At 28.9% G+C, this 12,953-nt stretch overlaps 1 protein-coding gene across 2 annotated transcripts in view; it reads right to left on the reverse strand.

Moving 5' to 3' along the window:
• Positions 1 to 12,953, reverse strand: part of LOC116774950 (G protein-coupled receptor kinase 2) — a 37,515-nt gene that overhangs the window by 11,026 nt on the left and 13,536 nt on the right. The window lies entirely within an intron of this gene.

Raw genomic sequence — 12,953 nt, forward strand, 5'->3', positions numbered from 1 at the left:
TGTTTTTGAATTTTAACTTATAACAATTAAGAGTAAGGATCAAGGGCTGTCAGGTCATTTTTTCCTTGATGTAGGTCGGTTTGTACGACACTCAAACAAAGTGGTTTCAGGCTGACACTTTGTTGAAAATCAAGCATAAACAAATGATTTTCATTATATCGTTTAGACTTAAATCGATTGGCTTTTGAAACTCTGTTATCTATTCCTATCGAACTGTTTCGTAGAGAAAATTCTGTATTCTATATGATATAACCATATAAGTTAAATCATAATTGTCACATAACTAGACCGATTATATAATTATTATACATTGTTTGATCAAGGTTCAACCAATGTTTCAAGATTTTATTAGACCCAGGAAGAAGTTATAATAATATTCTATCGTATTAATTCTGCTGAAACGAATTAAAACCCAAATAAATTATCAGCAGTTCTTGGAGACTTGGCATATAGCGCTCCTGTTATTTGGCCCGGGATAAACCGAGCTGAGCCAACGGGAGTTGGCATGGAGGTAGCAAAAGAAAACTATTGATTCCTAACAAGGACCTCTTTAGTGAAATTAAAATTTGTATTGAAAAATTCTTAAATTATTTATATATTTTTTTTGGACGTACGGAAGTTCAATAGAAAATAATGATTATTATATTATATGTTTTGATACTAGGATTTTATTAAGGTATAACGAAATTGATTGAAGATATAATTATGCTCTTATCTCTCAGAACGTTAATAATTTACATACGTTAATGTTAGGTTCGATTTCCATTAAATTTAAAAGCTCTCTGAAGCTAATAAAAACATGTCTGTGTGTAAACACTCACACATACAGACAAACAACTAATACATAAACAGTGAAGATACACAACATTTTGTCTACACGTTGGTTGATAATGAAGAACGGGAAAGCAAAGTTTATACTCTCAATATTACAAACTTAATATGAATCATTACTTCAAACACTTCAATAATCCATCGCTGGGCCATAAATTTGCAGTAAAGTTACCATGGCCGGCATAAAAGTGAAGAACCGGAACAATTTTAAAATTGAACCTAACTATGGCATTACATTTACCTTGATACAGGAAAAATATAAAATATATATATATATATATATATATATATATATATATATATATATATATATATATATATATATATATATATATAATTTATTGTTTAAATGAAACTAATATTTTCGGATTACTACGAGTTATTTTATTATTTTTAAGACTACTTACTCACGACGTCTCGTCTGCACGTGATCGCGAGTGCTGTAAAGTAACCGAAACGTCGGGAGTATGTAGGATTAAAAATTACAAAATAACCCATAGCAATCCGAATATATTACTTTCATTTAAACGAATACTCGCTCAAGTCGTAGATATTATTTATTGTTTAATTTCATCCAAAACCTGTAATAATTACTTAAGTATTAATGGTCCGAACACCCACCAACCATGTCTCTTACCATAAGCAAACCATGACTGAAACGAACGAGTTAATTGACAACGCATTTTCACTACGATTGCAAACTGATTAACGTGTTTACATAGTAAAAAAGTTTTATTTACTTATAAAATGTTTATTAAACCTAAAATAGTTTATGTAATGGTAACACTGTTTACGATTTAATAGAGCAATGTTATAGCACTATAAAGCACGTCGTCGTGTGACCGTGAGGCTATTAAAGAGGTTTTAATAGAAAAAACTTTATAAAATCAAACTTGCATTTAAATATTCAAAATTTGTTGAATAATTTTTTATATATTTTTTTTTTAATACACCACACAGTTTATTTAACAACTTTCGGCAGAATCATTCAAGATGTGGATATAAACAAGAAATAAATAATTTTTGTCACCAATATATGAGATACATTAATAATAGAAATCAAAATAAAATATATTTTATTAAAGTAACTTATTATTAAAGTACTTTAAAATGTGTTAATGAGATACAGAAATTGAGATTTCCATATGAAAAAAACACTATCTTTATATGCAGTCCATGCAGTCATATGCATATAACGATATGTGTCGGAAAACAATCAATCCTTAGTCCATTAGCTCGTTAGCGGTTTTACATTTGAGTAGTAAAACAGGTTTAAACATCACGGTTACACAATAAAGGAGACTTGATTGTCGAACTGAAACTTATATCTAGACACTAAATTAACAACTCTTAAACGTTATTTAACTTAAATATAAAGTTTAGTTTGTTCGAAGACGCTATTTTCAATTTATTTGAAGGAAAAAACAGTGAGAATAATGAATTTTTTTTTTTCAAATCTCATACAAATATAATCTACGGTTTGTTATAATAACGAAATAAAAAAGAAGTCCTATGCCTAAGTCATTTTTATACATACTCGTATATATGTAACATTGAGTTGTGTATATTTAGTTTTTACGTAGTATTTTTTTTTTTTGGCAAGCAACATTACGTCTTTACACGGAAGTTAAACACTAAACCCATTTACTATTTGTTAATTTAAAAAAAAAAAACAATTTTGTTACAGGATTGAGCCAGTTGAAATAATAGTGCACTTTAGATAGGAGCCCCTTAAACTTAAACCTGGGTCGCAAGTCCCAGGCACTGTTAAAGCTCCTTTCTCTGCAACGCGATGGACCCGGCACCCGCACGGTGAATCCATGGAATGCTAAGTTTCGTCTCGTCTTTATATCAATTATCTTTAAAACCTTACTTTAATAAATATACTACACTTCACTTCTAAAAGACTGTGATACTGATAGACAAATTATTCAGAATCTTATGTACTACATTAAGACACAAACACTTTCGCATCACCACTCCACGTGATATCGTAACTGACGTATTATTTGAAAAACACGTAGTAATTATATCGTCATGTTAAGAATAATCTAAGGAGATACATAAAGCTCGTCTTCCGTATGGATTACTTGTTCAATTAAATTTCTATAAGAAGATAGATGTACAGTATTTACACAAAACTATATTGACAAAATTTCCTTTCGTCAGGATGCTACCTTAGTTGTCATAGTTACGATACATAAGGAGCGTTAACAAATTTTTAATTCGTAAATCTTCCCGTATTGTAGTAGTCCCGTAGGTTACGCGATGCGAAACAGGAAACGCATCGTATGCAGTACGATGGAAACTTGTGCTAAGGATAATGGTACCATCAGCTTAAATACATGACTTCAACATACAACAACGTGATGCTGATCTATCAATACTCTTCACTCATCAAGGAGTGATCAAATACAGACTTCACATAAAATACAGAAGGTCGAAACTATGGCCTTTCTTAAATTCTGCTAAAGATAAATATATCATGTAATTTTTATAAGGCTACGATTTTTCCCTAAGAATATTCCTTTTTCTAAATAAATATACAAATAGTTTACGTATACAATTGAAATGAAGGCATTAATTAATTAAGTAACATACGTATCTACAAGTCGCACAAAATGCAAGAAAATTTTTAGATATTTCGTTTAATTTAAAGTTCGCATAAAGTTTTTAATAAATATTAACTTTAATCATGAATATATAAATATAAACACCATACGAAAAACGTCTATAAATTCTGTTCTAACTTAAACACTTTTATGATCTTAATAATACAGCTTGGTTTACAGCCGATTTTTTAAAAATTAAAATATAAAATGAAAACATATAATGTAATAATCGTCGGAGGATTCGACCCTGGGACCATCGAAATATTACTAGACAGAGCATATAGCACGCGGCTCTAAAGCGATCATTGAAACACTATATTCCAGAGGTTACGAGTTCGTTTCCTGTTCGTGTAAATTATATTTTTATAGCTATAATCTATTTTAATTTAATTCTCAAATATGTGTATTCTCTAACATTAACTTGATGTCATTGAATAAGATCTAGCCGACATGATGGAGACGGAAAAACAAATGTTTAAAACTTCCAATGTGTTCGTAAAGATTTACGCTGCTAGTGGATTTGGCAGCAATTTCGCATAAACTGTCGTAAAACGAGATAAGCGTGAGAAAGTTTAAGTATACAAACTTATATACATTACAGTTTAATAATCTATATACGTATTGTTTTATACAAAACTATGAAAGAGGTTTTAACAGTTAATGCTTAGGGAATCACATATGAATGTTATCATAAAGCGAATCCATCAACCTCTTGCTGCTAAAACACGTACAATTTTAGACTAACTAACATATGATAAAAATAATAACAATTGATAAACAATAAAAAAATAATCACTTATAATACATTTATTACAAGAACTACCTTAACAGACTCTAGCTACAATCGTAGACCAGAGACTGCATAGTGCACAGTGCATGTATTCCAGTGATAGAAATGACGTCACACGCTATGACGTCATCAAGCCTTCAATCTGACACACATTCATGATGTCCCAACAGTTCGTATAATAATTATTTAATTGATTTACAGCATGAAGTTAGCTCCGCTCCTCATAAACATCCGCAATCGTACAAATCGTATATATATATATATTTCATGTATTATTTATTTTTTAATTAATTTAACATAATTTTTATTTTAAGCCCTTTGACGTCTCTTAATAACACTAGTAAATGACGTCACTGGCTAGTATAACCCAAAGCTATACTATTGAGCCTAGCTGACTTCACACTTTAGCGTTATATTAATAATATTTTATTAATTTAAATGAAACTAATATATTTCAGATATACTACGCGTGCTATTTTTTATTAAAACTACATACTCGACGTTTCGGTTACTTTTCAGCGACCGTGATCACGGGCAGACGAGATGTGAATGTCTCTGACACAGTAAGATAGATATCTTTTTACACTTATCCTTCTGGACTATAGAGCAATTAACTTCGTTACTTCAAATATTTTTTTCTTAGACACTCTTGTTCGTTAAAACATTGTTAGTCAAATATTCAAATTGTTGCACGGATCTGTATGTTGATAATTTAACAAAGGAAAACATGTGAACCAAGAAAATATTACTAGTCATAAAGATAATACTTAGATTATCTTCCATCTTATATTCCTATATTATCTTTTGATACATATTTTTTTTATATATTTGTGAAACATATAGCTATAGTATGGTCTATTGCTGATTTTTTTAAATATTTTTCTCGTTTGAATGGAAACTTTATTTAACCTAAACCATGTGTAACAATGACCAACTAATACAAAAACTCCTCTAAATTTCTATCAAAATATTCAAATGAATCGCGTACGCAACTAAGAGACGAATGAAAATGTTATAAAATACGTAAAAAAAGAAAATGTAAAAAAAAATAGATTTTTTTAAAATATTATGTATATAGTACGTACTTTGCTAGAAATTATAATAGCTAAAAATTAAACAGGTAGACATATAAAAGATAAGTATAGCGTAGTATAATAAGTAGTTAGTAATACATAACAATTACAAACAGATGCTGCGTAAAATACCTAGTCTCGAAAATATATATACATATGTTTAAAAGTAAAATTGTCCTGTATAAAACAATTAATTTACATCTTTATAAACACGTTCTTATTATATAAATAAAAAAAAATATTTTTTTTTAATTTAATACAAGTTTTTCGTCAGTAGTAGAACTATTCTTATACATCAAACGACGAAATAAAAACATTCACGTATTTTTCTACATCACTTTCTTTCATACGTCAATGTCAAAATATAATATAAATCGTCAAACACTATGACTCACAACACTCACCATAAGCAAGTTATACATATTTTTTTTAATCCTTTTCGAATAAATAATTAAAAAGGTAATATATTATTATTTGATGCAAAAAAACAATTTTTTTTTAATAACATAATGCTGAAGGCATTAGATTCCTGAATAAAAATATTTTACATACATTTATGTATATGCGCGTGTCGTATTAATATATTTAATGAAAACTACGCAACTTATATTATAATATACATGTATAAGAATTCAGCGCAAACATTCAAATCATAATCAATTGATCCGGGGAGATGATACGTCGTTCGGTTTTATGGGGTAATTCATGGGGATTTATTGCACGCCGAAATGATACAGTTGATAAACAAAGTCGTAACCCCGACAATACACCATGATTGAGACAATTCAGATGATTTTAGACATAACCTGCACTTCATGTTGGCAGCGACTTTGAAATACGGAACATTAACAATCTATGAATAAGAAATCGGTCAATAACATATTTTTTATATGGTTAAATTTGAACCAAATTAGTCGTATGTATTAATCAATATTGTAATAAAAATATCCTTCTCATCTCCGATGTAAATGTGAATATTAATTTTTATAAAATTCCAAATGTTTAAGATAAAGGACTTCCGAAAAGAAAGACAAAAGAATTTCTAAAACCAATCACGATAGATGGAAACATTAAGAATATGAGAAATGTAGTTAATAGCATGGAGCTTATATTAACATAAATATTTATAAAATAAAATATATATACAAAGTCCTTTACAAAATTAATTCTGACATTTATATTCTGTAAGGGCTATATAGAAAATAATATAGGAATGTCACGGTTTTTGCTCAACAATAACTTGTTACTAACACACAAAAGTACAGAACACGGCACGTTTACTTACAAAGCATAGTTATTCAAAGCGTGATTCCTTCTCAAAGGAATTGCGTTTGGTCCAAGACACAAGATTAACACGGGCGTGTTGGTGTTAAGTACACAAATATATAAAATAAATATCAATTTTATTACTTTGATACGTAATCAACCAAAATCCAGTAGTAAACCGATTTTTTTATTTGGCCATTATAATGAAAAATAGAAAGTTATTATTATAATAACAAATACAAAATAATAATTTTGTTAAGTCTCGTATAAGTACTAAGCAAAACATTAAATTCATTAAAGATCGCTTAACTATTAACAAAGCTACTAAAGTTGCTATATTTAAAACTGAATCAAATCGACTGTAACTGTCAGATTGACATTAGACATTAGGAACTTACATCATCACAATAAAAAAATAATATGTATTTTATAATTTTCTATCAATATATTTATAAAATTCTGTATCCGCTACCTCTCATGATATGAGCCGGAGGCTATTCTCAATAAGTTTCACCAGGTCGAAGGCTTAAGGATGTGCGACACGGACGCAAATCATATATACAAACTGTTTGTAATATTTTCAACCGAAATCAATTTAAATATATAAAAAAATATATTAGTATGTATAACATAATATTATTTGTTTTATTTTATCCAACGACATCATAGGGACTTATTTATATGTTTTTGTGTTGTGAATATAATAAATGATTTTTAATTAAGAGATTTTCGCAATTGGTACGCACACACTTATATTCTAAGCATTAACTTACTCGTGTTTATACAATAACATTTGCAGTAATCCCATTCAAATACAACGTGATGAAAAATTCACTATCAAGTTAAAAATCATTATATATATACATATATGTGTTATGATAGATAAATTTAGGCGAACAAATTAAAATAAAACAATTTTTCGAATTTCTATTTTAAGGTTTTGCCAATTTCTTCGTCAGCCTAAACTTCAGAAATATGTTCAGAGAAAAATATAGAGTACGTTTAAACATAAGACACGGTGCAACAATCAACATCTACAGTTGCGTTAAATGACTTACGCATATTAAAAATGTTGCACCTTGATCACATCAAACACGAAAATCCATTTAAATTACAGCCTACCTATGCATTAGCCTGATATCTGTAAAACTTAAACAAAACAGTTGTGTAGTTTTTGTATAGAAGAACAACAAACACACATACATTACTAAAACCAAACACTTTTACATCCGTAATGCCGTACATCAGCCATCTTTACATCCGTACATCCACACTCGTAAACTTCCGAATAAATAATATAAACAGCAAGTATGACGTTTCTATTACTTATAGTAAGCGTGATCACAGCCACTCGTCTGTCATGTTAAACAAAATATATACAGAAAAAATCCACGCGGCTTTTTACCCAAAAACATGCATAGATCTATTTTGTCATTTTTGTACCATCAAATGTCCAAGTTAGCTTGAGAGCTTGTTTAGACTTTAGTCCAATGTGTAATATATATATATATATAGCCATTATTTTTTTTTTATTATTTATGTAAGAACCTGATTAATTGTAAGGTCTTGACGAAAATATTTATATACATGTACACAAGACGTAAAAAGTATAAATGTATATAACCTCTTTGCAGGCTTGTTTTAAGGATACTGTTTAGTGTATTGAACGAAATAGTCCTTAATGTACTTTGTATGTAGTAACGGATATCGTAAGATTATCTACAAGAATATGAAGGTCATAGGACGTAACTCAAGGTCTCAAACAATATCAAATATCATAATAAAGTTAATTTAGAAAATTATTATATAATATATAATCGTATCTAAGCACATTTTATTACTCTTAGCTATTTCATATTATAAAATAGAATATTTTATTACACATTATTTTAACAATTTATTATAGCTGTTTGATTATTTGTCGATAAAAAGATGTAATTTTTTTAACATTATCCGATACCCTCACAGGACCAGCCGGAATATAAATTCGTGATCCCAAGGAAGAGACTACTATATACGAGGAATAATAAACACCTTTCAATTTATAAAACGAGAAGATTCATCTCGATTCTCTCAAGGAATAAAATATAATCGATTTAAATAGCGTTTCTTATATTCATTGCAAATAAATAATAGTAAAAAAAAAACTCAATTTAATTTCCGTTAACTAGAAATCAACTAATCGTCTGTGAATTCTTTGTCAGCGTTAAAGCGCGGTGTTTCCTTTGAGATTCAAATAGCTTCAATATTAGGAATAAACAATACATTGATCACTTCATTTCTATATTAAATTAATATAGATTGTTCCTTGTTAAAGTACATAAATAAATAAATTTTACGTCTACATATACTTCATAATCAAGTTAATTCTCGTACGTACCTACGCAATCAGCTGAAAATCAAATTCAGACAGACGAAAAAGATGACAAAAGCTTGTGATGTATAAAAAAAAGGTTGTACGCTGTTGGACAACAATTTAAACTATTATTATCTGATCAAATGAAAATAATATATATATTGGCTCCGTCATTTCCGTCCGAGGAAATAGAAAATAGAACCAACAAGACCCAACTATCGGATTTATTGGAGAAGAATAAAAATGTATTCACGGACCGCTATTTCATTCTCATTTTCAGACGTTCCATAGAAAAATATGTTCTATATGTCCCATAGAAAGATATTTCTTTTATATTCATAATGAATAATGAGTATTGATATAATCCTTATGAATAATTCCAAAAAAAGTTTTTCGTCGTATATATATATATATATATTTTTCTTTGTAAAATTTAAATAAAAAAAATTCATTCTGTATTTTTTAATTCAACAAAATTCTAAATTTAAAATCGGTTGATCTGTTTCGCGGGAAGAGAATAAAAAAGAATAAAAAGAGGATTAGCACGAACGAGTCCGAAAAAAAAGAGTTTATATGTGATTACAAAGTCAATAATAAAAAAAAAGTTAGGAAACAAATTTAAGCTTTAATGTCTTAGCAATAGGGTTCAAAGAGAAACAATAGATATGGTAATCAACCGTCGACTATATGTCTATGTCAGGTGACTTCATACAGAATACAACTGTTGTGTCGTTATTCCACTAAACTATAGATAATTTCGAGAAAAATTACAGTTCACACGCTATACTGATGTATTCGCTATATTTTCATCGAATCCCATAACGTATTTAGCATGAATTAGTAACAAATGTATATGAAAAAGCATATAAAAATCATCGCGTTATAACAATTGTAGGATGTACAAAACTATCTATATATCATCCGTCAACTATTTAACAAAGAAACAATTTTATGAACATTTTAAACATCCGGCGTGTTAATTACATAAAACCTTCTCTTTGTTCATATTAATATTAAGTATGTACAGTTCATATATATAAAATATATAAAAAAAAAATATAGTAATTCTTGTCATATTTTAAACAGCTGTTTTATAGCTTAAATGGAACGGGACAAACACACCAACATTTACTTTTACTACTCACATTCAACGTAGTACGTTTAATTTATACAGAGCCTCTAATGCTTTTATTTTAAACATAGCACCGATTAAAACTGAACCTTGACTGTCTTCTTTTTTGGTTCATTGTTAAACTGTACTTTTCCCACGACTTTCCATCGTCACACGTTTTACGGAGAATTTGCAATTTACGAATGAAAAACGATAAACGCTCCGTATGTTATGTGACATTGCGAAACTTGTGGTAAAAAATTATGTCATATAACCCAGTGGTTACCCACAAATTATATACTTTAAGAAATTCTTGACTTGAAGCGTAACAAACAAATATACATACATGATAACATTTATAACATAAGTAACAAAATTAGCAGAAAGTTTAATAAACCCATTTATTATGAACACCCTTCTTAAACAACTCCGTTAAAATCTACTTAACGTACTTAACGTATCAGTTCAAAGTTCAAACCGATCTGAAGTTTTGCAAAAATTAGTTATACTCAATCAATATATTTAGTTAAAAACACCTTTAAGTCACACTATAATGTCGCCTTCGAAGTGTCAATAAGAATCTGAATGCGTTGTTCAAGTCCAAAAAAAATTGTATTACCTAACGTCGCCTGCGACTCGATTTGTCCAACTTCAAAACGAATTAATGAGACATTTATAACATGTATGTTTAAAATATGTCTAAATAGCAATGCACATATTCAGCGCCACCTATCGTGTGAAAATAGAACTGCTCTGTGTTCTTAGTAACACAGAAACAATAGCATATTAGAATAAACTGTAACCCAGTACCATTCATGAGCTATATTTTCTTTATAAACCTATTAAAATTTAGGTGAAAGCGTAATAAACATCCACAGATACATCCAGCCATAGAGAATAGACGAAACTTATCAGCATTCAATGGATTCACAGTGCGGGTGTCGGGTCCATCGTTGCAGGGAGAGGAGCTTCAACAGTGCCTGGGACTTGCGACACAAGTGTAGGTTTAAAGGACTCCTATCTAACGCGTTAAACGCTCCTATCTAACGCGTTAAACGCTCCTATCTAACGCGTTAAACGCTCCTATCTAACGCGGTAAACGCTCCTATCTAACGCGTTAAAACAACCGCAATGTTCTGTATTAACAAAACATATTATATAAGGTGAGCAACATAACCGTATGTCAACACGGGTCCAGTTTGACGCCTTAGTCACATACTCAAATTTACGATTCAATCAAATTAATCGAATTAACCTTTAACACCTGACCTTGTTTAAGCAGTCAATGTTTTTCTATTCCAATGATATAAATGATTCATTTTGGATATTTATGCTCTCAATAATATTTCCTTTGGAATAATCTAGACTTTCTTTTTTAGCTTTTCATTGATTATGATAAAAAAAAACATACATTTTAGACTTCCAACAACTAGGTTAAATTTTATTGAATAAACTTTCGTTTTTTAAGGAATATATGTTATATCATGAATTACTAACTAGTCTTTTATTCATTTAAAAAAGTTTTTTTTATTTTGAATTAAAGAGACCAAATATAAATTTATACTTAACTTTTTCAATCCAATTTCATAACATTCCTCATACATATATATATATATATTATGAACATAACAGGAGAATACATTTAATTATTCCGCCATATTGTATTTGGGGTGACGTCACTGAACTCTCGTGTACCTGTCATGTTATATTATGTGCTTAAAAGTTAAATTTATCTCAATCGATTGAAGGTTATTTTAATATTCGGTTGTAATATTTTACACACAAGTATATATATATATAAATATAAAGCAAAGCAATATTTAATGCAAAATCATCCATCTATTTGTTCCAATCAAACTCCGAAACTGCGATAGCAATTTTTTATGCTTTCCTATTTTATCACAATGCTTAAGGTTTAATGTAAAATGTACGGACAACATACAAATTCGCTGAAATATCTCAATTTTCTCATCAATTACACGGGAGGGCTTCGTAATGTGAAATCCAGAACATACCCTCAAGCGTTCTCCCTTACAATTGAAATTTTCCAGTAATTGGATACCATTTACCGAATATGTTACAGAGTTCAACGACCTCCGAATTACTGAATATTAAATTAACCATAACATAACCATTTTAATGATATATATGTTAATTAAATTAATTATTATTACAATATATAAACTATACATGTCCCAAAGAGTTTTATTTCATTGAAGAACATAAAAATTTGGACTAATCAATGTTAATCAATACATAAATAGGAGAATTAATATCTACTGTATGGATCAAAAAAAAATTTTTTTATAGATAGAGCCATTATGAAACAATAATATTATCTGATACATATAGCATAAAATGAAATAATCAATGTTAGCACAAAGCGTTCAATAATTTATTCCTTTCGCATAGTGTTATCACAGCAAACAGCCAGGCGGAGTCACGGCCACCAAATAGTCCAAATAGGTTAAATCGTTCTTGTATGTCATAAGACGATAGCCTTAAATGTAAATTTCACTACACTTTTTTGATAACTCGAAAACGCTTTATCATAGTTTAATTTAAATAAAATATAAATTGATTAAAAAATTCATGTATAACCCAAAAAAAAAAAACTATTTATAAAACAGACAATCACACATACAATAAGCCTGTTATGTACACAGGAATTTTATATAGATTTTTAATTGTACACATTATTACATGGTGTTAAATTAGATTTTTTATAACAAAAATAAGCACATAGAGAAATGTGTGTTACAAAATGTACTCGTTAATTTTTTAAGTACGATATCAAGATGTATGTCAGTCAATTTCAACTCAATCCCCAGAAAAACCTGAACCAATTTTGATGATATCATAAGTGTTAGTAGGTTTAGTCATGGACAAATATATCATTTATAAGATACAAGAC

Source organism: Danaus plexippus, chromosome 23, assembly GCF_018135715.1.
Source record: "Danaus plexippus chromosome 23, MEX_DaPlex, whole genome shotgun sequence".
In the NCBI taxonomy this organism is placed as follows: domain Eukaryota; kingdom Metazoa; phylum Arthropoda; class Insecta; order Lepidoptera; family Nymphalidae; genus Danaus; species Danaus plexippus.